The following is a 22,117-nucleotide window of genomic DNA, read 5'->3' on the forward strand; positions in this document are numbered from 1 at the left end:
ACAAGATAATTAGTTGAGGTATTTGATTTGGTCAACTGAAAGACACTTTCTGTTTACAGTAGTCTTCAACAATGAAAGCTGGTACAATCCCAGATAAAGAGCATGTAGCAGAAAGGTTCCACCGAGAGTCGAACTCGGATCACTGGATTCAAAGTCCAGAGTGCTGACCATTACACCATGGAACCCACAGCAAAAGGTGTTTCTAGAAAATGAGTTGCTGGATTCAGAGTCCAGAATGCTAACACCATGGAACCAGCAAATAGGTTTCCAACTTCTCTGCCGTTGATTTCAGAGTCTGTTGTGCTTACCACTGCATCACGCAACCAAAGAAATTAGCTTTTGTGAATACTGTTTTGCTGAACACATAGCAAAACATCCTGTCCTGAGACCCTAGCATATTTGGATTTAAATGACTTCACCAATTCTAGGATAATCAGAAAGCTGTTTGCCACAAGAACAAGCATGTAAAAATTCTGAAAACAATTCATGAAATATGCTGGAATTATATATACCGCAAGCATGTGATAGAGCTTGCATGGAGAAAAGACCTGCAAGCTGGAATCAACACTAATGAATCAAAAGGTTCCACTGAGAGTTGAACTCAGATTGCTGGATTCAGAGTCCAGAGTGCTAACCATTACACCATGGAACCTAAAAGATAAGTTCTGATTCTTCTGTTTTGCTGGGTTCACAGACCAAGTTAAGCTCAAAGTGACTTGTCTTGAGAGGATGCAAGTTGCAACAACTACAGACAAGGACTTGCAGCAACAAGATATTTAGTTGAGGTATTCGATTTGGTCAACTGAAAGACACTTTCTGTTTACAGTAGTCTTCAACAATGAAAGCTGGTACAATCCCAGATAAAGAGCATGTAGCAGAAAGGTTCCACCGAGAGTCGAACTCGGATTGCTGGATTCAGAGTCCAGAGTGCAAACCATTACACCATGGAACATACATGAGACACTTCTGAGTCTTGTTTTGCTGGGTTCACAGACCAAGTTAAGCTCAAAGTGACTTGTCATGGGAGAATGCATGTTGCAACAACTACAGACAAGGACTTCCAGCAACAAGATAATTAGTTGAGGTATTTGATTTGGTCAACTGAAAGACACTTTCTGTTTACAGTAGTCTTCAACAATGAAAGCTGGTACAATCCCAGATAAAGAGCAATAGCAGAAAGGTTCCACCGAGAGTCGAACTCGGATCACTGGATTCAAAGTCCAGAGTGCTGACCATTACACCATGGAACCCACAGCAAAAGTTGTTTCTAGCAAATGAGTTGCTGGATTCAGAGTCCAGAATGCTAACACCATGGAAACAGCAAATAGGTTTCCAACTTCTCTGTCGTTGATTTCAGAGTCTGTTGTGCTTACTACTGCATCACGCAACCAAAGAAATTAGCTTTTGTGAATACTGTTTTGCTGAACACATAGCAAAACATCCTGTCCTGAGACCCTAGCATATTTGGATTTAAATGACTTCACCAATTCTAGGATAATCAGAAAGCTGTTTGCCACAAGAACAAGCATGTAAAAATTCTGAAAACAATTCATGAAATATGCTGGAATTATATAGACCGCAAGCATGTGATAGAGCTTGCATGGAGAAAAGACCTGCAAGCTGGAATCAACACTAATGAATCAAAAGGTTCCACTGAGAGTTGAACTCAGATTGCTGGATTCAGAGTCCAGAGTGCTAACCATTACACCATGGAACCTAAAAGATAAGTTCTGATTCTTCTGTTTTGCTGGGTTCACAGACCAAGTTAAGCTCAAAGTGACTTGTCTTGAGAGGATGCAAGTTGCAACAACTACAGACAAGGACTTCCAGCAACAAGATATTTAGTTGAGGTATTCGATTTGGTCAACTGAAAGACACTTTCTGTTTACACTAGTCTTCAACAATGAAAGCTGGTACAATCCCAGATAAAGAGCATGTAGCAGAAAGGTTCCACCGAGAGTCGAACTCGGATCGCTGGATTCAAAGTCCAGAGTGCTGACCATTACACCATGGAACCCACAGCAAAAGGTGTTTCTAGAAAATGAGTTGCTGGATTCAGAGTCCAGAATGCTAACACCATGGAACCAGCAAATAGGTTTCCAACTTCTCTGCCGTTGATTTCAGAGTCTGTTGTGCTTACCACTGCATCACGCAACCAAAGAAATTAGCTTTTGTGAATACTGTTTTGCTGAACACATAGCAAAACATCCTGTCCTGAGACCCTAGCATATTTGGATTTAAATGACTTCACCAATTCTAGGATAATCAGAAAGCTGTTTGCCACAAGAACAAGCATGTAAAAATTCTGAAAACAATTCATGAAATATGCTGGAATTATATATACCGCAAGCATGTGATAGAGCTTGGATGGAGAAAAGACCTGCAAGCTGGAATCAACACTAATGAATCAAAAGGTTCCACTGAGAGTTGAACTCAGATTGCTGGATTCAGAGTCCAGAGTGCTAACCATTACACCATGGAACCTAAAAGATAAGTTCTGATTCTTCTGTTTTGCTGGGTTCACAGACCAAGTTAAGCTCAAAGTGACTTGTCTTGAGAGGATGCAAGTTGCAACAACTACAGACAAGGACTTGCAGCAACAAGATATTTAGTTGAGGTATTCGATTTGGTCAACTGAAAGACACTTTCTGTTTACAGTAGTCTTCAACAATGAAAGCTGGTACAATCCCAGATAAAGAGCATGTAGCAGAAAGGTTCCACCGAGAGTCGAACTCGGATTGCTGGATTCAGAGTCCAGAGTGCAAACCATTACACCATGGAACCTACATGAGACACTTCTGATTCTTGTTTTGCTGGGTTCACAGACCAAGTTAAGCTCAAAGTGACTTGTCATGGGAGAATGCATGTTGCAACAACTACAGACAAGGACTTCCAGCAACAAGATAATTAGTTGAGGTATTTGATTTGGTCAACTGAAAGACACTTTCTGTTTACAGTAGTCTTCAACAATGAAAGCTGGTACAATCCCAGATAAAGAGCAATAGCAGAAAGGTTCCACCGAGAGTCGAACTCGGATCACTGGATTCAAAGTCCAGAGTGCTGACCATTACACCATGGAACCCACAGCAAAAGTTGTTTCTAGCAAATGAGTTGCTGGATTCAGAGTCCAGAATGCTAACACCATGGAAACAGCAAATAGGTTTCCAACTTCTCTGTCGTTGATTTCAGAGTCTGTTGTGCTTACTACTGCATCACGCAACCAAAGAAATTAGCTTTTGTGAATACTGTTTTGCTGAACACATAGCAAAACATCCTGTCCTGAGACCCTAGCATATTTGGATTTAAATGACTTCACCAATTCTAGGATAATCAGAAAGCTGTTTGCCACAAGAACAAGCATGTAAAAATTCTGAAAACAATTCATGAAATATGCTGGAATTATATAGACCGCAAGCATGTGATAGAGCTTGCATGGAGAAAAGACCTGCAAGCTGGAATCAACACTAATGAATCAAAAGGTTCCACTGAGAGTTGAACTCAGATTGCTGGATTCAGAGTCCAGAGTGCTAACCATTACACCATGGAACCTAAAAGATAAGTTCTGATTCTTCTGTTTTGCTGGGTTCACAGACCAAGTTAAGCTCAAAGTGACTTGTCTTGAGAGGATGCAAGTTGCAACAACTACAGACAAGGACTTCCAGCAACAAGATATTTAGTTGAGGTATTCGATTTGGTCAACTGAAAGACACTTTCTGTTTACACTAGTCTTCAACAATGAAAGCTGGTACAATCCCAGATAAAGAGCATGTAGCAGAAAGGTTCCACCGAGAGCCGAACTCGGATTGCTGGATTCAGAATCCAGCGTGCTAACCATTACACCATGAAACCTACATTAGACATTTCTGAGTCTTGTTTTGCTGGGTTCACAGACCAAGTTAAGCTCAAAGTGACTTGTCTTGAGAGGATGCAGGTTGCAACAACTACAGACAAGGACTTCCAGCAACAAGATGTTTAGTTGAGGTATTCGATTTGGTCAACTGAAAGACACTTTCTGTTTACACTAGTCTTCAACAACGAAAGCTGGTACAACCCCTGATAAAGAGCATGTAGCAGAAAGGTTCCACCGAGAGTCGAACTTGGATTGCTGGATTCAGAGTCCAGCGTGCTAACCATTACACCATGGAACCTACGTTAGACACTTCTGAGTCTTGTTTTGCTGGGTTCACAGACCAAGTTAAGCTCAAAGTGACTTGTCATGGGAGAATGCATGTTGCAACAACTACAGACAAGGACTTCCAGCAACAAGATAATTAGTTGAGGTATTTGATTTGGTCAACTGAAAGACACTTTCTGTTTACAGTAGTCTTCAACAATGAAAGCTGGTACAATCCCAGATAAAGAGCATGTAGCAGAAAGATTCCACCGAGAGTCGAACTCGGATCACTGGATTCAAAGTCCAGAGTGCTGACCATTACACCATGGAACCCACAGCAAAAGGTGTTTCTAGAAAATGAGTTGCTGGATTCAGAGTCCAGAATGCTAACACCATGGAACCAGCAAATAGGTTTCCAACTTCTCTGCCGTTGATTTCAGAGTCTGTTGTGCTTACCACTGCATCACGCAACCAAAGAAATTAGCTTTTGTGAATACTGTTTTGCTGAACACATAGCAAAACATCCTGTCCTGAGACCCTAGCATATTTGGATTTAAATGACTTCACCAATTCTAGGATAATCAGAAAGCTGTTTGCCACAAGAACAAGCATGTAAAAATTCTGAAAACAATTCATGAAATATGCTGGAATTATATATACCGCAAGCATGTGATAGAGCTTGCATGGAGAAAAGACCTGCAAGCTGGAATCAACACTAATGAATCAAAAGGTTCCACTGAGAGTTGAACTCAGATTGCTGGATTCAGAGTCCAGAGTGCTAACCATTACACCATGGAACCTAAAAGATAAGTTCTGATTCTTCTGTTTTGCTGGGTTCACAGACCAAGTTAAGCTCAAAGTGACTTGTCTTGAGAGGATGCAAGTTGCAACAACTACAGACAAGGACTTGCAGCAACAAGATATTTAGTTGAGGTATTCGATTTGGTCAACTGAAAGACACTTTCTGTTTACAGTAGTCTTCAACAATGAAAGCTGGTACAATCCCAGATAAAGAGCATGTAGCAGAAAGGTTCCACCGAGAGTCGAACTCGGATTGCTGGATTCAGAGTCCAGAGTGCAAACCATTACACCATGGAACCTACATGAGACACTTCTGAGTCTTGTTTTGCTGGGTTCACAGACCAAGTTAAGCTCAAAGTGACTTGTCATGGGAGAATGCATGTTGCAACAACTACAGACAAGGACTTCCAGCAACAAGATAATTAGTTGAGGTATTTGATTTGGTCAACTGAAAGACACTTTCTGTTTACAGTAGTCTTCAACAATGAAAGCTGGTACAATCCCAGATAAAGAGCAATAGCAGAAAGGTTCCACCGAGAGTCGAACTCGGATCACTGGATTCAAAGTCCAGAGTGCTGACCATTACACCATGGAACCCACAGCAAAAGTTGTTTCTAGCAAATGAGTTGCTGGATTCAGAGTCCAGAATGCTAACACCATGGAAACAGCAAATAGGTTTCCAACTTCTCTGTCGTTGATTTCAGAGTCTGTTGTGCTTACTACTGCATCACGCAACCAAAGAAATTAGCTTTTGTGAATACTGTTTTGCTGAACACATAGCAAAACATCCTGTCCTGAGACCCTAGCATATTTGGATTTAAATGACTTCACCAATTCTAGGATAATCAGAAAGCTGTTTGCCACAAGAACAAGCATGTAAAAATTCTGAAAACAATTCATGAAATATGCTGGAATTATATAGACCGCAAGCATGTGATAGAGCTTGCATGGAGAAAAGACCTGCAAGCTGGAATCAACACTAATGAATCAAAAGGTTCCACTGAGAGTTGAACTCAGATTGCTGGATTCAGAGTCCAGAGTGCTAACCATTACACCATGGAACCTAAAAGATAAGTTCTGATTCTTCTGTTTTGCTGGGTTCACAGACCAAGTTAAGCTCAAAGTGACTTGTCTTGAGAGGATGCAAGTTGCAACAACTACAGACAAGGACTTCCAGCAACAAGATATTTAGTTGAGGTATTCGATTTGGTCAACTGAAAGACACTTTCTGTTTACACTAGTCTTCAACAATGAAAGCTGGTACAATCCCAGATAAAGAGCATGTAGCAGAAAGGTTCCACCGAGAGCCGAACTCGGATTGCTGGATTCAGAATCCAGCGTGCTAACCATTACACCATGAAACCTACATTAGACATTTCTGAGTCTTGTTTTGCTGGGTTCACAGACCAAGTTAAGCTCAAAGTGACTTGTCTTGAGAGGATGCAGGTTGCAACAACTACAGACAAGGACTTCCAGCAACAAGATGTTTAGTTGAGGTATTCGATTTGGTCAACTGAAAGACACTTTCTGTTTACACTAGTCTTCAACAACGAAAGCTGGTACAACCCCTGATAAAGAGCATGTAGCAGAAAGGTTCCACCGAGAGTCGAACTTGGATTGCTGGATTCAGAGTCCAGCGTGCTAACCATTACACCATGGAACCTACGTTAGACACTTCTGAGTCTTGTTTTGCTGGGTTCACAGACCAAGTTAAGCTCAAAGTGACTTGTCATGGGAGAATGCATGTTGCAACAACTACAGACAAGGACTTCCAGCAACAAGATAATTAGTTGAGGTATTTGATTTGGTCAACTGAAAGACACTTTCTGTTTACAGTAGTCTTCAACAATGAAAGCTGGTACAATCCCAGATAAAGAGCATGTAGCAGAAAGATTCCACCGAGAGTCGAACTCGGATCACTGGATTCAAAGTCCAGAGTGCTGACCATTACACCATGGAACCCACAGCAAAAGGTGTTTCTAGAAAATGAGTTGCTGGATTCAGAGTCCAGAATGCTAACACCATGGAACCAGCAAATAGGTTTCCAACTTCTCTGCCGTTGATTTCAGAGTCTGTTGTGCTTACCACTGCATCACGCAACCAAAGAAATTAGCTTTTGTGAATACTGTTTTGCTGAACACATAGCAAAACATCCTGTCCTGAGACCCTAGCATATTTGGATTTAAATGACTTCACCAATTCTAGGATAATCAGAAAGCTGTTTGCCACAAGAACAAGCATGTAAAAATTCTGAAAACAATTCATGAAATATGCTGGAATTATATATACCGCAAGCATGTGATAGAGCTTGCATGGAGAAAAGACCTGCAAGCTGGAATCAACACTAATGAATCAAAAGGTTCCACTGAGAGTTGAACTCAGATTGCTGGATTCAGAGTCCAGAGTGCTAACCATTACACCATGGAACCTAAAAGATAAGTTCTGATTCTTCTGTTTTGCTGGGTTCACAGACCAAGTTAAGCTCAAAGTGACTTGTCTTGAGAGGATGCAAGTTGCAACAACTACAGACAAGGACTTGCAGCAACAAGATATTTAGTTGAGGTATTCGATTTGGTCAACTGAAAGACACTTTCTGTTTACAGTAGTCTTCAACAATGAAAGCTGGTACAATCCCAGATAAAGAGCATGTAGCAGAAAGGTTCCACCGAGAGTCGAACTCGGATTGCTGGATTCAGAGTCCAGAGTGCAAACCATTACACCATGGAACCTACATGAGACACTTCTGAGTCTTGTTTTGCTGGGTTCACAGACCAAGTTAAGCTCAAAGTGACTTGTCATGGGAGAATGCATGTTGCAACAACTACAGACAAGGACTTCCAGCAACAAGATAATTAGTTGAGGTATTTGATTTGGTCAACTGAAAGACACTTTCTGTTTACAGTAGTCTTCAACAATGAAAGCTGGTACAATCCCAGATAAAGAGCAATAGCAGAAAGGTTCCACCGAGAGTCGAACTCGGATCACTGGATTCAAAGTCCAGAGTGCTGACCATTACACCATGGAACCCACAGCAAAAGTTGTTTCTAGCAAATGAGTTGCTGGATTCAGAGTCCAGAATGCTAACACCATGGAAACAGCAAATAGGTTTCCAACTTCTCTGTCGTTGATTTCAGAGTCTGTTGTGCTTACTACTGCATCACGCAACCAAAGAAATTAGCTTTTGTGAATACTGTTTTGCTGAACACATAGCAAAACATCCTGTCCTGAGACCCTAGCATATTTGGATTTAAATGACTTCACCAATTCTAGGATAATCAGAAAGCTGTTTGCCACAAGAACAAGCATGTAAAAATTCTGAAAACAATTCATGAAATATGCTGGAATTATATAGACCGCAAGCATGTGATAGAGCTTGCATGGAGAAAAGACCTGCAAGCTGGAATCAACACTAATGAATCAAAAGGTTCCACTGAGAGTTGAACTCAGATTGCTGGATTCAGAGTCCAGAGTGCTAACCATTACACCATGGAACCTAAAAGATAAGTTCTGATTCTTCTGTTTTGCTGGGTTCACAGACCAAGTTAAGCTCAAAGTGACTTGTCTTGAGAGGATGCAAGTTGCAACAACTACAGACAAGGACTTCCAGCAACAAGATATTTAGTTGAGGTATTCGATTTGGTCAACTGAAAGACACTTTCTGTTTACACTAGTCTTCAACAATGAAAGCTGGTACAATCCCAGATAAAGAGCATGTAGCAGAAAGGTTCCACCGAGAGCCGAACTCGGATTGCTGGATTCAGAATCCAGCGTGCTAACCATTACACCATGAAACCTACATTAGACATTTCTGAGTCTTGTTTTGCTGGGTTCACAGACCAAGTTAAGCTCAAAGTGACTTGTCTTGAGAGGATGCAGGTTGCAACAACTACAGACAAGGACTTCCAGCAACAAGATGTTTAGTTGAGGTATTCGATTTGGTCAACTGAAAGACACTTTCTGTTTACACTAGTCTTCAACAACGAAAGCTGGTACAACCCCTGATAAAGAGCATGTAGCAGAAAGGTTCCACCGAGAGTCGAACTTGGATTGCTGGATTCAGAGTCCAGCGTGCTAACCATTACACCATGGAACCTACGTTAGACACTTCTGAGTCTTGTTTTGCTGGGTTCACAGACCAAGTTAAGCTCAAAGTGACTTGTCATGGGAGAATGCATGTTGCAACAACTACAGACAAGGACTTCCAGCAACAAGATAATTAGTTGAGGTATTTGATTTGGTCAACTGAAAGACACTTTCTGTTTACAGTAGTCTTCAACAATGAAAGCTGGTACAATCCCAGATAAAGAGCATGTAGCAGAAAGATTCCACCGAGAGTCGAACTCGGATCACTGGATTCAAAGTCCAGAGTGCTGACCATTACACCATGGAACCCACAGCAAAAGGTGTTTCTAGAAAATGAGTTGCTGGATTCAGAGTCCAGAATGCTAACACCATGGAACCAGCAAATAGGTTTCCAACTTCTCTGCCGTTGATTTCAGAGTCTGTTGTGCTTACCACTGCATCACGCAACCAAAGAAATTAGCTTTTGTGAATACTGTTTTGCTGAACACATAGCAAAACATCCTGTCCTGAGACCCTAGCATATTTGGATTTAAATGACTTCACCAATTCTAGGATAATCAGAAAGCTGTTTGCCACAAGAACAAGCATGTAAAAATTCTGAAAACAATTCATGAAATATGCTGGAATTATATATACCGCAAGCATGTGATAGAGCTTGCATGGAGAAAAGACCTGCAAGCTGGAATCAACACTAATGAATCAAAAGGTTCCACTGAGAGTTGAACTCAGATTGCTGGATTCAGAGTCCAGAGTGCTAACCATTACACCATGGAACCTAAAAGATAAGTTCTGATTCTTCTGTTTTGCTGGGTTCACAGACCAAGTTAAGCTCAAAGTGACTTGTCTTGAGAGGATGCAAGTTGCAACAACTACAGACAAGGACTTGCAGCAACAAGATATTTAGTTGAGGTATTCGATTTGGTCAACTGAAAGACACTTTCTGTTTACAGTAGTCTTCAACAATGAAAGCTGGTACAATCCCAGATAAAGAGCATGTAGCAGAAAGGTTCCACCGAGAGTCGAACTCGGATTGCTGGATTCAGAGTCCAGAGTGCAAACCATTACACCATGGAACCTACATGAGACACTTCTGAGTCTTGTTTTGCTGGGTTCACAGACCAAGTTAAGCTCAAAGTGACTTGTCATGGGAGAATGCATGTTGCAACAACTACAGACAAGGACTTCCAGCAACAAGATAATTAGTTGAGGTATTTGATTTGGTCAACTGAAAGACACTTTCTGTTTACAGTAGTCTTCAACAATGAAAGCTGGTACAATCCCAGATAAAGAGCAATAGCAGAAAGGTTCCACCGAGAGTCGAACTCGGATCACTGGATTCAAAGTCCAGAGTGCTGACCATTACACCATGGAACCCACAGCAAAAGTTGTTTCTAGCAAATGAGTTGCTGGATTCAGAGTCCAGAATGCTAACACCATGGAAACAGCAAATAGGTTTCCAACTTCTCTGTCGTTGATTTCAGAGTCTGTTGTGCTTACTACTGCATCACGCAACCAAAGAAATTAGCTTTTGTGAATACTGTTTTGCTGAACACATAGCAAAACATCCTGTCCTGAGACCCTAGCATATTTGGATTTAAATGACTTCACCAATTCTAGGATAATCAGAAAGCTGTTTGCCACAAGAACAAGCATGTAAAAATTCTGAAAACAATTCATGAAATATGCTGGAATTATATAGACCGCAAGCATGTGATAGAGCTTGCATGGAGAAAAGACCTGCAAGCTGGAATCAACACTAATGAATCAAAAGGTTCCACTGAGAGTTGAACTCAGATTGCTGGATTCAGAGTCCAGAGTGCTAACCATTACACCATGGAACCTAAAAGATAAGTTCTGATTCTTCTGTTTTGCTGGGTTCACAGACCAAGTTAAGCTCAAAGTGACTTGTCTTGAGAGGATGCAAGTTGCAACAACTACAGACAAGGACTTCCAGCAACAAGATATTTAGTTGAGGTATTCGATTTGGTCAACTGAAAGACACTTTCTGTTTACACTAGTCTTCAACAATGAAAGCTGGTACAATCCCAGATAAAGAGCATGTAGCAGAAAGGTTCCACCAAGAGCCGAACTCGGATTGCTGGATACAGAATCCAGCGTGCTAACCATTACACCATGAAACCTACATTAGACATTTCTGAGTCTTGTTTTGCTGGGTTCACAGACCAAGTTAAGCTCAAAGTGACTTGTCTTGAGAGGATGCAGGTTGCAACAACTACAGACAAGGACTTCCAGCAACAAGATGTTTAGTTGAGGTATTCGATTTGGTCAACTGAAAGACACTTTCTGTTTACACTAGTCTTCAACAACGAAAGCTGGTACAACCCCTGATAAAGAGCATGTAACAGAAAGGTTCCACCGAGAGTCGAACTTGGATTGCTGGATTCAGAGTCCAGCGTGCTAACCATTACACCATGGAACCTACGTTAGACACTTCTGAGTCTTGTTTTGCTGGGTTCACAGACCAAGTTAAGCTCAAAGTGACTTGTCATGGGAGAATGCATGTTGCAACAACTACAGACAAGGACTTCCAGCAACAAGATAATTAGTTGAGGTATTTGATTTGGTCAATTGAAAGACACTTTCTGTTTACAGTAGTCTTCAACAATGAAAGCTGGTACAATCCCAGATAAAGAGCAATAGCAGAAAGGTTCCACCGAGAGTCGAACTCGGATCACTGGATTCAAAGTCCAGAGTGCTGACCATTACACCATGGAACCCACAGCAAAAGTTGTTTCTAGCAAATGAGTTGCTGGATTCAGAGTCCAGAATGCTAACACCATGGAACCAGCAAATAGGTTTCCAACTTCTCTGCCGTTGATTTCAGAGTCTGTTGTGCTTACTACTGCATCACGCAACCAAAGAAATTAGCTTTTGTGAATACTGTTTTGCTGAACACATAGCAAAACATCCTGTCCTGAGACCCTAGCATATTTGGATTTAAATGACTTCACCAATTCTAGGATAATCAGAAAGCTGTTTGCCACAAGAACAAGCATGTAAAAATTCTGAAAACAATTCATGAAATATGCTGGAATTATATAGACCGCAAGCATGTGATAGAGCTTGCATGGAGAAAAGACCTGCAAGCTGGAATCAACACTAATGAATCAAAAGGTTCCACTGAGAGTTGAACTCAGATTGCTGGATTCAGAGTCCAGAGTGCTAACCATTACACCATGGAACCTAAAAGATAAGTTCTGATTCTTCTGTTTTGCTGGGTTCACAGACCAAGTTAAGCTCAAAGTGACTTGTCTTGAGAGGATGCAAGTTGCAACAACTACAGACAAGGACTTGCAGCAACAAGATATTTAGTTGAGGTATTCGATTTGGTCAACTGAAAGACACTTTCTGTTTACACTAGTCTTCAACAATGAAAGCTGGTACAATCCCAGATAAAGAGCATGTAGCAGAAAGGTTCCACCGAGAGCCGAACTCGGATTGCTGGATTCAGAATCCAGCGTGCTAACCATTACACCATGAAACCTACATTAGACATTTCTGAGTCTTGTTTTGCTGGGTTCACAGACCAAGTTAAGCTCAAAGTGACTTGTCTTGAGAGGATGCAGGTTGCAACAACTACAGACAAGGACTTCTAGCAACAAGATGTTTAGTTGAGGTATTCGATTTGGTCAACTGAAAGACACTTTCTGTTTACACTAGTCTTCAACAACGAAAGCTGGTACAACCCCTGATAAAGAGCATGTAGCAGAAAGGTTCCACCAAGAGTCGAACTTGGATTGCTGGATTCAGAGTCCAGCGTGCTAACCATTACACCATGGAACCTACGTTAGACACTTCTGAGTCTTGTTTTGCTGGGTTCACAGACCAAGTTAAGCTCAAAGTGACTTGTCATGGGAGAATGCATGTTGCAACAACTACAGACAAGGACTTCCAGCAACAAGATAATTAGTTGAGGTATTTGATTTGGTCAACTGAAAGACACTTTCTGTTTACAGTAGTCTTCAACAATGAAAGCTGGTACAATCCCAGATAAAGAGCATGTAGCAGAAAGGTTCCACCGAGAGTCGAACTCGGATCACTGGATTCAAAGTCCAGAGTGCTGACCATTACACCATGGAACCCACAGCAAAAGGTGTTTCTAGAAAATGAGTTGCTGGATTCAGAGTCCAGAATGCTAACACCATGGAACCAGCAAATAGGTTTCCAACTTCTCTGCCGTTGATTTCAGAGTCTGTTGTGCTTACCACTGCATCACGCAACCAAAGAAATTAGCTTTTGTGAATACTGTTTTGCTGAACACATAGCAAAACATCCTGTCCTGAGACCCTAGCATATTTGGATTTAAATGACTTCACCAATTCTAGGATAATCAGAAAGCTGTTTGCCACAAGAACAAGCATGTAAAAATTCTGAAAACAATTCATGAAATATGCTGGAATTATATAGACCGCAAGCATGTGATAGAGCTTGCATGGAGAAAAGACCTGCAAGCTGGAATCAACACTAATGAATCAAAAGGTTCCACTGAGAGTTGAACTCAGATTGCTGGATTCAGAGTCCAGAGTGCTAACCATTACACCATGGAACCTAAAAGATAAGTTCTGATTCTTCTGTTTTGCTGGGTTCACAGACCAAGTTAAGCTCAAAGTGACTTGTCTTGAGAGGATGCAAGTTGCAACAACTACAGACAAGGACTTGCAGCAACAAGATATTTAGTTGAGGTATTCGATTTGGTCAACTGAAAGACACTTTCTGTTTACAGTAGTCTTCAACAATGAAAGCTGGTACAATCCCAGATAAAGAGCATGTAGCAGAAAGGTTCCACCGAGAGTCGAACTCGGATTGCTGGATTCAGAGTCCAGAGTGCAAACCATTACACCATGGAACCTACATGAGACACTTCTGAGTCTTGTTTTGCTGGGTTCACAGACCAAGTTAAGCTCAAAGTGACTTGTCATGGGAGAATGCATGTTGCAACAACTACAGACAAGGACTTCCAGCAACAAGATAATTAGTTGAGGTATTTGATTTGGTCAACTGAAAGACACTTTCTGTTTACAGTAGTCTTCAACAATGAAAGCTGGTACAATCCCAGATAAAGAGCAATAGCAGAAAGGTTCCACCGAGAGTCGAACTCGGATCACTGGATTCAAAGTCCAGAGTGCTGACCATTACACCATGGAACCCACAGCAAAAGTTGTTTCTAGCAAATGAGTTGCTGGATTCAGAGTCCAGAATGCTAACACCATGGAAACAGCAAATAGGTTTCCAACTTCTCTGTCGTTGATTTCAGAGTCTGTTGTGCTTACTACTGCATCACGCAACCAAAGAAATTAGCTTTTGTGAATACTGTTTTGCTGAACACATAGCAAAACATCCTGTCCTGAGACCCTAGCATATTTGGATTTAAATGACTTCACCAATTCTAGGATAATCAGAAAGCTGTTTGCCACAAGAACAAGCATGTAAAAATTCTGAAAACAATTCATGAAATATGCTGGAATTATATAGACCGCAAGCATGTGATAGAGCTTGCATGGAGAAAAGACCTGCAAGCTGGAATCAACACTAATGAATCAAAAGGTTCCACTGAGAGTTGAACTCAGATTGCTGGATTCAGAGTCCAGAGTGCTAACCATTACACCATGGAACCTAAAAGATAAGTTCTGATTCTTCTGTTTTGCTGGGTTCACAGACCAAGTTAAGCTCAAAGTGACTTGTCTTGAGAGGATGCAAGTTGCAACAACTACAGACAAGGACTTCCAGCAACAAGATATTTAGTTGAGGTATTCGATTTGGTCAACTGAAAGACACTTTCTGTTTACACTAGTCTTCAACAATGAAAGCTGGTACAATCCCAGATAAAGAGCATGTAGCAGAAAGGTTCCACCGAGAGCCGAACTCGGATTGCTGGATTCAGAATCCAGCGTGCTAACCATTACACCATGAAACCTACATTAGACATTTCTGAGTCTTGTTTTGCTGGGTTCACAGACCAAGTTAAGCTCAAAGTGACTTGTCTTGAGAGGATGCAGGTTGCAACAACTACAGACAAGGACTTCCAGCAACAAGATGTTTAGTTGAGGTATTCGATTTGGTCAACTGAAAGACACTTTCTGTTTACACTAGTCTTCAACAACGAAAGCTGGTACAACCCCTGATAAAGAGCATGTAGCAGAAAGGTTCCACCGAGAGTCGAACTTGGATTGCTGGATTCAGAGTCCAGCGTGCTAACCATTACACCATGGAACCTACGTTAGACACTTCTGAGTCTTGTTTTGCTGGGTTCACAGACCAAGTTAAGCTCAAAGTGACTTGTCATGGGAGAATGCATGTTGCAACAACTACAGACAAGGACTTCCAGCAACAAGATAATTAGTTGAGGTATTTGATTTGGTCAACTGAAAGACACTTTCTGTTTACAGTAGTCTTCAACAATGAAAGCTGGTACAATCCCAGATAAAGAGCATGTAGCAGAAAGATTCCACCGAGAGTCGAACTCGGATCACTGGATTCAAAGTCCAGAGTGCTGACCATTACACCATGGAACCCACAGCAAAAGGTGTTTCTAGAAAATGAGTTGCTGGATTCAGAGTCCAGAATGCTAACACCATGGAACCAGCAAATAGGTTTCCAACTTCTCTGCCGTTGATTTCAGAGTCTGTTGTGCTTACCACTGCATCACGCAACCAAAGAAATTAGCTTTTGTGAATACTGTTTTGCTGAACACATAGCAAAACATCCTGTCCTGAGACCCTAGCATATTTGGATTTAAATGACTTCACCAATTCTAGGATAATCAGAAAGCTGTTTGCCACAAGAACAAGCATGTAAAAATTCTGAAAACAATTCATGAAATATGCTGGAATTATATATACCGCAAGCATGTGATAGAGCTTGCATGGAGAAAAGACCTGCAAGCTGGAATCAACACTAATGAATCAAAAGGTTCCACTGAGAGTTGAACTCAGATTGCTGGATTCAGAGTCCAGAGTGCTAACCATTACACCATGGAACCTAAAAGATAAGTTCTGATTCTTCTGTTTTGCTGGGTTCACAGACCAAGTTAAGCTCAAAGTGACTTGTCTTGAGAGGATGCAAGTTGCAACAACTACAGACAAGGACTTGCAGCAACAAGATATTTAGTTGAGGTATTCGATTTGGTCAACTGAAAGACACTTTCTGTTTACAGTAGTCTTCAACAATGAAAGCTGGTACAATCCCAGATAAAGAGCATGTAGCAGAAAGGTTCCACCGAGAGTCGAACTCGGATTGCTGGATTCAGAGTCCAGAGTGCAAACCATTACACCATGGAACCTACATGAGACACTTCTGAGTCTTGTTTTGCTGGGTTCACAGACCAAGTTAAGCTCAAAGTGACTTGTCATGGGAGAATGCATGTTGCAACAACTACAGACAAGGACTTCCAGCAACAAGATAATTAGTTGAGGTATTTGATTTGGTCAACTGAAAGACACTTTCTGTTTACAGTAGTCTTCAACAATGAAAGCTGGTACAATCCCAGATAAAGAGCAATAGCAGAAAGGTTCCACCGAGAGTCGAACTCGGATCACTGGATTCAAAGTCCAGAGTGCTGACCATTACACCATGGAACCCACAGCAAAAGTTGTTTCTAGCAAATGAGTTGCTGGATTCAGAGTCCAGAATGCTAACACCATGGAAACAGCAAATAGGTTTCCAACTTCTCTGTCGTTGATTTCAGAGTCTGTTGTGCTTACTACTGCATCACGCAACCAAAGAAATTAGCTTTTGTGAATACTGTTTTGCTGAACACATAGCAAAACATCCTGTCCTGAGACCCTAGCATATTTGGATTTAAATGACTTCACCAATTCTAGGATAATCAGAAAGCTGTTTGCCACAAGAACAAGCATGTAAAAATTCTGAAAACAATTCATGAAATATGCTGGAATTATATAGACCGCAAGCATGTGATAGAGCTTGCATGGAGAAAAGACCTGCAAGCTGGAATCAACACTAATGAATCAAAAGGTTCCACTGAGAGTTGAACTCAGATTGCTGGATTCAGAGTCCAGAGTGCTAACCATTACACCATGGAACCTAAAAGATAAGTTCTGATTCTTCTGTTTTGCTGGGTTCACAGACCAAGTTAAGCTCAAAGTGACTTGTCTTGAGAGGATGCAGGTTGCAACAACTACAGACAAGGACTTCCAGCAACAAGATGTTTAGTTGAGGTATTCGATTTGGTCAACTGAAAGACACTTTCTGTTTACACTAGTCTTCAACAACGAAAGCTGGTACAACCCCTGATAAAGAGCATGTAACAGAAAGGTTCCACCGAGAGTCGAACTTGGATTGCTGGATTCAGAGTCCAGCGTGCTAACCATTACACCATGGAACCTACGTTAGACACTTCTGAGTCTTGTTTTGCTGGGTTCACAGACCAAGTTAAGCTCAAAGTGACTTGTCATGGGAGAATGCATGTTGCAACAACTACAGACAAGGACTTCCAGCAACAAGATAATTAGTAGAGGTATTTGATTTGGTCAACTGAAAGACACTTTCTGTTTACAGTAGTCTTCAACAATGAAAGCTGGTACAATCCCAGATAAAGAGCAATAGCAGAAAGGTTCCACCGAGAGTCGAACTCGGATCACTGGATTCAAAGTCCAGAGTGCTGACCATTACACCATGGAACCCACAGCAAAAGTTGTTTCTAGCAAATGAGTTGCTGGATTCAGAGTCCAGAATGCTAACACCATGGAACCAGCAAATAGGTTTCCAACTTCTCTGCCGTTGATTTCAGAGTCTGTTGTGCTTACTACTGCATCACGCAACCAAAGAAATTAGCTTTTGTGAATACTGTTTTGCTGAACACATAGCAAAACATCCTGTCCTGAGACCCTAGCATATTTGGATTTAAATGACTTCACCAATTCTAGGATAATCAGAAAGCTGTTTGCCACAAGAACAAGCATGTAAAAATTCTGAAAACAATTCATGAAATATGCTGGAATTATATAGACCGCAAGCATGTGATAGAGCTTGCATGGAGAAAAGACCTGCAAGCTGGAATCAACACTAATGAATCAAAAGGTTCCACTGAGAGTTGAACTCAGATTGCTGGATTCAGAGTCCAGAGTGCTAACCATTACACCATGGAACCTAAAAGATAAGTTCTGATTCTTCTGTTTTGCTGGGTTCACAGACCAAGTTAAGCTCAAAGTGACTTGTCTTGAGAGGATGCAAGTTGCAACAACTACAGACAAGGACTTGCAGCAACAAGATATTTAGTTGAGGTATTCGATTTGGTCAACTGAAAGACACTTTCTGTTTACAGTAGTCTTCAACAATGAAAGCTGGTACAATCCCAGATAAAGAGCATGTAGCAGAAAGGTTCCACCGAGAGTCGAACTCGGATTGCTGGATTCAGAGTCCAGAGTGCAAACCATTACACCATGGAACCTACATGAGACACTTCTGAGTCTTGTTTTGCTGGGTTCACAGACCAAGTTAAGCTCAAAGTGACTTGTCATGGGAGAATGCATGTTGCAACAACTACAGACAAGGACTTCCAGCAACAAGATAATTAGTTGAGGTATTTGATTTGGTCAACTGAAAGACACTTTCTGTTTACAGTAGTCTTCAACAATGAAAGCTGGTACAATCCCAGATAAAGAGCAATAGCAGAAAGGTTCCACCGAGAGTCGAACTCGGATCACTGGATTCAAAGTCCAGAGTGCTGACCATTACACCATGGAACCCACAGCAAAAGTTGTTTCTAGCAAATGAGTTGCTGGATTCAGAGTCCAGAATGCTAACACCATGGAAACAGCAAATAGGTTTCCAACTTCTCTGTCGTTGATTTCAGAGTCTGTTGTGCTTACTACTGCATCACGCAACCAAAGAAATTAGCTTTTGTGAATACTGTTTTGCTGAACACATAGCAAAACATCCTGTCCTGAGACCCTAGCATATTTGGATTTAAATGACTTCACCAATTCTAGGATAATCAGAAAGCTGTTTGCCACAAGAACAAGCATGTAAAAATTCTGAAAACAATTCATGAAATATGCTGGAATTATATAGACCGCAAGCATGTGATAGAGCTTGCATGGAGAAAAGACCTGCAAGCTGGAATCAACACTAATGAATCAAAAGGTTCCACTGAGAGTTGAACTCAGATTGCTGGATTCAGAGTCCAGAGTGCTAACCATTACACCACGGAACCTAAAAGATAAGTTCTGATTCTTCTGTTTTGCTGGGTTCACAGACCAAGTTAAGCTCAAAGTGACTTGTCTTGAGAGGATGCAAGTTGCAACAACTACAGACAAGGACTTCCAGCAACAAGATATTTAGTTGAGGTATTCGATTTGGTCAACTGAAAGACACTTTCTGTTTACACTAGTCTTCAACAATGAAAGCTGGTACAATCCCAGATAAAGAGCATGTAGCAGAAAGGTTCCACCGAGAGTCGAACTCGGATAGCTGGATTCAGAGTCCAGAGTGCTAAACATTACACCATGGAACCTACATTAGACATTTCTGAGTCTTGTTTTGCTGGGTTCACAGACCAAGTTAAGCTCAAAGTGACTTGTCTTGAGAGGATGCAGGTTGCAACAACTACAGACAAGGACTTCCAGCAACAAGATGTTTAGTTGAGGTATTCGATTTGGTCAACTGAAAGACACTTTCTGTTTACACTAGTCTTCAACAACGAAAGCTGGTACAACCCCTGATAAAGAGCATGTAGCAGAAAGGTTCCACCGAGAGTCGAACTTGGATTGCTGGATTCAGAGTCCAGCGTGCTAACCATTACACCATGGAACCTACGTTAGACACTTCTGAGTCTTGTTTTGCTGGGTTCACAGACCAAGTTAAGCTCAAAGTGACTTGTCATGGAAGAATGCATGTTGCAACAACTACAGACAAGGACTTCCAGCAACAAGATAATTAGTTGAGGTATTTGATTTGGTCAACTGAAAGACACTTTCTGTTTACAGTAGTCTTCAACAATGAAAGCTGGTACAATCCCAGATAAAGAGCATGTAGCAGAAAGGTTCCACCGAGAGTCGAACTCGGATCACTGGATTCAAAGTCCAGAGTGCTGACCATTACACCATGGAACCCACAGCAAAAGGTGTTTCTAGAAAATGAGTTGCTGGATTCAGAGTCCAGAATGCTAACACCATGGAACCAGCAAATAGGTTTCCAACTTCTCTGCCGTTGATTTCAGAGTCTGTTGTGCTTACCACTGCATCACGCAACCAAAGAAATTAGCTTTTGTGAATACTGTTTTGCTGAACACATAGCAAAACATCCTGTCCTGAGACCCTAGCATATTTGGATTTAAATGACTTCACCAATTCTAGGATAATCAGAAAGCTGTTTGCCACAAGAACAAGCATGTAAAAATTCTGAAAACAATTCATGAAATATGCTGGAATTATATATACCGCAAGCATGTGATAGAGCTTGCATGGAGAAAAGACCTGCAAGCTGGAATCAACACTAATGAATCAAAAGGTTCCACTGAGAGTTGAACTCAGATTGCTGGATTCAGAGTCCAGAGTGCTAACCATTACACCATGGAACCTAAAAGATAAGTTCTGATTCTTCTGTTTTGCTGGGTTCACAGACCAAGTTAAGCTCAAAGTGACTTGTCTTGAGAGGATGCAAGTTGCAACAACTACAGACAAGGACTTGCAGCAACAAGATATTTAGTTGAGGTATTCGATTTGGTCAACTGAAAGACACTTTCTGTTTACAGTAGTCTTCAACAATGAAAGCTGGTACAATCCCAGATAAAGAGCATGTAGCAGAAAGGTTCCACCGAGAGTCGAACTCGGATTGCTGGATTCAGAGTCTAGAGTGCAAACCATTACACCATGGAACCTACATGAGACACTTCTGAGTCTTGTTTTGCTGGGTTCACAGACCAAGTTAAGCTCAAAGTGACTTGTCATGGGAGAATGCATGTTGCAACAACTACAGACAAGGACTTCCAGCAACAAGATAATTAGTTGAGGTATTTGATTTGGTCAACTGAAAGACACTTTCTGTTTACAGTAGTCTTCAACAATGAAAGCTGGTACAATCCCAGATAAAGAGCAATAGCAGAAAGGTTCCACCGAGAGTCGAACTCGGATCACTGGATTCAAAGTCCAGAGTGCTGACCATTACACCATGGAACCCACAGCAAAAGTTGTTTCTAGCAAATGAGTTGCTGGATTCAGAGTCCAGAATGCTAACACCATGGAAACAGCAAATAGGTTTCCAACTTCTCTGCCGTTGATTTCAGAGTCTGTTGTGCTTACTACTGCATCACGCAACCAAAGAAATTAGCTTTTGTGAATACTGTTTTGCTGAACACATAGCAAAACATCCTGTCCTGAGACCCTAGCATATTTGGATTTAAATGACTTCACCAATTCTAGGATAATCAGAAAGCTGTTTGCCACAAGAACAAGCATGTAAAAATTCTGAAAACAATTCATGAAATATGCTGGAATTATATAGACCGCAAGCATGTGATAGAGCTTGCATGGAGAAAAGACCTGCAAGCTGGAATCAACACTAATGAATCAAAAGGTTCCACTGAGAGTTGAACTCAGATTGCTGGATTCAGAGTCCAGAGTGCTAACCATTACACCATGGAACCTAAAAGATAAGTTCTGATTCTTCTGTTTTGCTGGGTTCACAGACCAAGTTAAGCTCAAAGTGACTTGTCTTGAGAGGATGCAAGTTGCAACAACTACAGACAAGGACTTCCAGCAACAAGATATTTAGTTGAGGTATTCGATTTGGTCAACTGAAAGACACTTTCTGTTTACACTAGTCTTCAACAATGAAAGCTGGTACAATCCCAGATAAAGAGCATGTAGCAGAAAGGTTCCACCGAGAGCCGAACTCGGATTGCTGGATTCAGAATCCAGCGTGCTAACCATTACACCATGAAACCTACATTAGACATTTCTGAGTCTTGTTTTGCTGGGTTCACAGACCAAGTTAAGCTCAAAGTGACTTGTCTTGAGAGGATGCAGGTTGCAACAACTACAGACAAGGACTTCCAGCAACAAGATGTTTAGTTGAGGTATTCGATTTGGTCAACTGAAAGACACTTTCTGTTTACACTAGTCTTCAACAACGAAAGCT

General features: G+C 41.2%; 38 non-coding genes across 38 annotated transcripts; all 38 read right to left on the bottom strand.

The window, feature by feature from the left end:
* Nucleotides 1–113: 113 nt before the first annotated feature.
* Nucleotides 114–185, bottom strand: trnaq-uug (transfer RNA glutamine (anticodon UUG)). Its single transcript has one exon. It is a non-coding gene; the product is annotated as a tRNA-Gln (tRNA).
* Nucleotides 186–580: 395 nt separating this feature from the next.
* On the bottom strand, nt 581–652 carry trnaq-cug (transfer RNA glutamine (anticodon CUG)). The gene has a single exon. It is a non-coding gene; the product is annotated as a tRNA-Gln (tRNA).
* Nucleotides 653–1,178: 526 nt separating this feature from the next.
* On the bottom strand, nt 1,179–1,250 carry trnaq-uug (transfer RNA glutamine (anticodon UUG)). Its single transcript has one exon. It is a non-coding gene; the product is annotated as a tRNA-Gln (tRNA).
* Nucleotides 1,251–1,645: 395 nt separating this feature from the next.
* Nucleotides 1,646–1,717, bottom strand: trnaq-cug (transfer RNA glutamine (anticodon CUG)). Its single transcript has one exon. It is a non-coding gene; the product is annotated as a tRNA-Gln (tRNA).
* A 228-nt stretch (nt 1,718–1,945) lies between these two features.
* On the bottom strand, nt 1,946–2,017 carry trnaq-uug (transfer RNA glutamine (anticodon UUG)). Its single transcript has one exon. It is a non-coding gene; the product is annotated as a tRNA-Gln (tRNA).
* Nucleotides 2,018–2,412: 395 nt separating this feature from the next.
* Nucleotides 2,413–2,484, bottom strand: trnaq-cug (transfer RNA glutamine (anticodon CUG)). The gene has a single exon. It is a non-coding gene; the product is annotated as a tRNA-Gln (tRNA).
* Nucleotides 2,485–3,010: 526 nt separating this feature from the next.
* trnaq-uug (transfer RNA glutamine (anticodon UUG)) lies at nt 3,011–3,082 on the bottom strand. The gene has a single exon. It is a non-coding gene; the product is annotated as a tRNA-Gln (tRNA).
* A 395-nt stretch (nt 3,083–3,477) lies between these two features.
* trnaq-cug (transfer RNA glutamine (anticodon CUG)) lies at nt 3,478–3,549 on the bottom strand. The gene has a single exon. It is a non-coding gene; the product is annotated as a tRNA-Gln (tRNA).
* Nucleotides 3,550–4,375: 826 nt separating this feature from the next.
* Nucleotides 4,376–4,447, bottom strand: trnaq-uug (transfer RNA glutamine (anticodon UUG)). Its single transcript has one exon. It is a non-coding gene; the product is annotated as a tRNA-Gln (tRNA).
* Nucleotides 4,448–4,842: 395 nt separating this feature from the next.
* Nucleotides 4,843–4,914, bottom strand: trnaq-cug (transfer RNA glutamine (anticodon CUG)). Its single transcript has one exon. It is a non-coding gene; the product is annotated as a tRNA-Gln (tRNA).
* A 526-nt stretch (nt 4,915–5,440) lies between these two features.
* Nucleotides 5,441–5,512, bottom strand: trnaq-uug (transfer RNA glutamine (anticodon UUG)). The gene has a single exon. It is a non-coding gene; the product is annotated as a tRNA-Gln (tRNA).
* Nucleotides 5,513–5,907: 395 nt separating this feature from the next.
* On the bottom strand, nt 5,908–5,979 carry trnaq-cug (transfer RNA glutamine (anticodon CUG)). The gene has a single exon. It is a non-coding gene; the product is annotated as a tRNA-Gln (tRNA).
* Nucleotides 5,980–6,805: 826 nt separating this feature from the next.
* On the bottom strand, nt 6,806–6,877 carry trnaq-uug (transfer RNA glutamine (anticodon UUG)). Its single transcript has one exon. It is a non-coding gene; the product is annotated as a tRNA-Gln (tRNA).
* Nucleotides 6,878–7,272: 395 nt separating this feature from the next.
* trnaq-cug (transfer RNA glutamine (anticodon CUG)) lies at nt 7,273–7,344 on the bottom strand. Its single transcript has one exon. It is a non-coding gene; the product is annotated as a tRNA-Gln (tRNA).
* Nucleotides 7,345–7,870: 526 nt separating this feature from the next.
* Nucleotides 7,871–7,942, bottom strand: trnaq-uug (transfer RNA glutamine (anticodon UUG)). The gene has a single exon. It is a non-coding gene; the product is annotated as a tRNA-Gln (tRNA).
* Nucleotides 7,943–8,337: 395 nt separating this feature from the next.
* On the bottom strand, nt 8,338–8,409 carry trnaq-cug (transfer RNA glutamine (anticodon CUG)). The gene has a single exon. It is a non-coding gene; the product is annotated as a tRNA-Gln (tRNA).
* Nucleotides 8,410–9,235: 826 nt separating this feature from the next.
* trnaq-uug (transfer RNA glutamine (anticodon UUG)) lies at nt 9,236–9,307 on the bottom strand. The gene has a single exon. It is a non-coding gene; the product is annotated as a tRNA-Gln (tRNA).
* A 395-nt stretch (nt 9,308–9,702) lies between these two features.
* Nucleotides 9,703–9,774, bottom strand: trnaq-cug (transfer RNA glutamine (anticodon CUG)). Its single transcript has one exon. It is a non-coding gene; the product is annotated as a tRNA-Gln (tRNA).
* Nucleotides 9,775–10,300: 526 nt separating this feature from the next.
* trnaq-uug (transfer RNA glutamine (anticodon UUG)) lies at nt 10,301–10,372 on the bottom strand. The gene has a single exon. It is a non-coding gene; the product is annotated as a tRNA-Gln (tRNA).
* A 395-nt stretch (nt 10,373–10,767) lies between these two features.
* Nucleotides 10,768–10,839, bottom strand: trnaq-cug (transfer RNA glutamine (anticodon CUG)). Its single transcript has one exon. It is a non-coding gene; the product is annotated as a tRNA-Gln (tRNA).
* An 825-nt stretch (nt 10,840–11,664) lies between these two features.
* trnaq-uug (transfer RNA glutamine (anticodon UUG)) lies at nt 11,665–11,736 on the bottom strand. The gene has a single exon. It is a non-coding gene; the product is annotated as a tRNA-Gln (tRNA).
* A 395-nt stretch (nt 11,737–12,131) lies between these two features.
* Nucleotides 12,132–12,203, bottom strand: trnaq-cug (transfer RNA glutamine (anticodon CUG)). The gene has a single exon. It is a non-coding gene; the product is annotated as a tRNA-Gln (tRNA).
* Nucleotides 12,204–12,730: 527 nt separating this feature from the next.
* On the bottom strand, nt 12,731–12,802 carry trnaq-cug (transfer RNA glutamine (anticodon CUG)). The gene has a single exon. It is a non-coding gene; the product is annotated as a tRNA-Gln (tRNA).
* Nucleotides 12,803–13,029: 227 nt separating this feature from the next.
* Nucleotides 13,030–13,101, bottom strand: trnaq-uug (transfer RNA glutamine (anticodon UUG)). Its single transcript has one exon. It is a non-coding gene; the product is annotated as a tRNA-Gln (tRNA).
* A 395-nt stretch (nt 13,102–13,496) lies between these two features.
* On the bottom strand, nt 13,497–13,568 carry trnaq-cug (transfer RNA glutamine (anticodon CUG)). The gene has a single exon. It is a non-coding gene; the product is annotated as a tRNA-Gln (tRNA).
* A 526-nt stretch (nt 13,569–14,094) lies between these two features.
* On the bottom strand, nt 14,095–14,166 carry trnaq-uug (transfer RNA glutamine (anticodon UUG)). Its single transcript has one exon. It is a non-coding gene; the product is annotated as a tRNA-Gln (tRNA).
* A 395-nt stretch (nt 14,167–14,561) lies between these two features.
* On the bottom strand, nt 14,562–14,633 carry trnaq-cug (transfer RNA glutamine (anticodon CUG)). Its single transcript has one exon. It is a non-coding gene; the product is annotated as a tRNA-Gln (tRNA).
* An 826-nt stretch (nt 14,634–15,459) lies between these two features.
* Nucleotides 15,460–15,531, bottom strand: trnaq-uug (transfer RNA glutamine (anticodon UUG)). The gene has a single exon. It is a non-coding gene; the product is annotated as a tRNA-Gln (tRNA).
* Nucleotides 15,532–15,926: 395 nt separating this feature from the next.
* trnaq-cug (transfer RNA glutamine (anticodon CUG)) lies at nt 15,927–15,998 on the bottom strand. The gene has a single exon. It is a non-coding gene; the product is annotated as a tRNA-Gln (tRNA).
* Nucleotides 15,999–16,524: 526 nt separating this feature from the next.
* trnaq-uug (transfer RNA glutamine (anticodon UUG)) lies at nt 16,525–16,596 on the bottom strand. The gene has a single exon. It is a non-coding gene; the product is annotated as a tRNA-Gln (tRNA).
* A 395-nt stretch (nt 16,597–16,991) lies between these two features.
* trnaq-cug (transfer RNA glutamine (anticodon CUG)) lies at nt 16,992–17,063 on the bottom strand. The gene has a single exon. It is a non-coding gene; the product is annotated as a tRNA-Gln (tRNA).
* Nucleotides 17,064–17,589: 526 nt separating this feature from the next.
* trnaq-uug (transfer RNA glutamine (anticodon UUG)) lies at nt 17,590–17,661 on the bottom strand. Its single transcript has one exon. It is a non-coding gene; the product is annotated as a tRNA-Gln (tRNA).
* A 395-nt stretch (nt 17,662–18,056) lies between these two features.
* trnaq-cug (transfer RNA glutamine (anticodon CUG)) lies at nt 18,057–18,128 on the bottom strand. Its single transcript has one exon. It is a non-coding gene; the product is annotated as a tRNA-Gln (tRNA).
* Nucleotides 18,129–18,654: 526 nt separating this feature from the next.
* trnaq-uug (transfer RNA glutamine (anticodon UUG)) lies at nt 18,655–18,726 on the bottom strand. The gene has a single exon. It is a non-coding gene; the product is annotated as a tRNA-Gln (tRNA).
* Nucleotides 18,727–20,019: 1,293 nt separating this feature from the next.
* trnaq-uug (transfer RNA glutamine (anticodon UUG)) lies at nt 20,020–20,091 on the bottom strand. Its single transcript has one exon. It is a non-coding gene; the product is annotated as a tRNA-Gln (tRNA).
* A 395-nt stretch (nt 20,092–20,486) lies between these two features.
* trnaq-cug (transfer RNA glutamine (anticodon CUG)) lies at nt 20,487–20,558 on the bottom strand. The gene has a single exon. It is a non-coding gene; the product is annotated as a tRNA-Gln (tRNA).
* A 526-nt stretch (nt 20,559–21,084) lies between these two features.
* On the bottom strand, nt 21,085–21,156 carry trnaq-uug (transfer RNA glutamine (anticodon UUG)). Its single transcript has one exon. It is a non-coding gene; the product is annotated as a tRNA-Gln (tRNA).
* Nucleotides 21,157–21,551: 395 nt separating this feature from the next.
* trnaq-cug (transfer RNA glutamine (anticodon CUG)) lies at nt 21,552–21,623 on the bottom strand. Its single transcript has one exon. It is a non-coding gene; the product is annotated as a tRNA-Gln (tRNA).
* Nucleotides 21,624–22,117: the final 494 nt, after the last annotated feature.

Source organism: Brachyhypopomus gauderio, unplaced genomic scaffold, assembly GCF_052324685.1.
Source record: "Brachyhypopomus gauderio isolate BG-103 unplaced genomic scaffold, BGAUD_0.2 sc77, whole genome shotgun sequence".
NCBI lineage: Eukaryota > Metazoa > Chordata > Actinopteri > Gymnotiformes > Hypopomidae > Brachyhypopomus > Brachyhypopomus gauderio.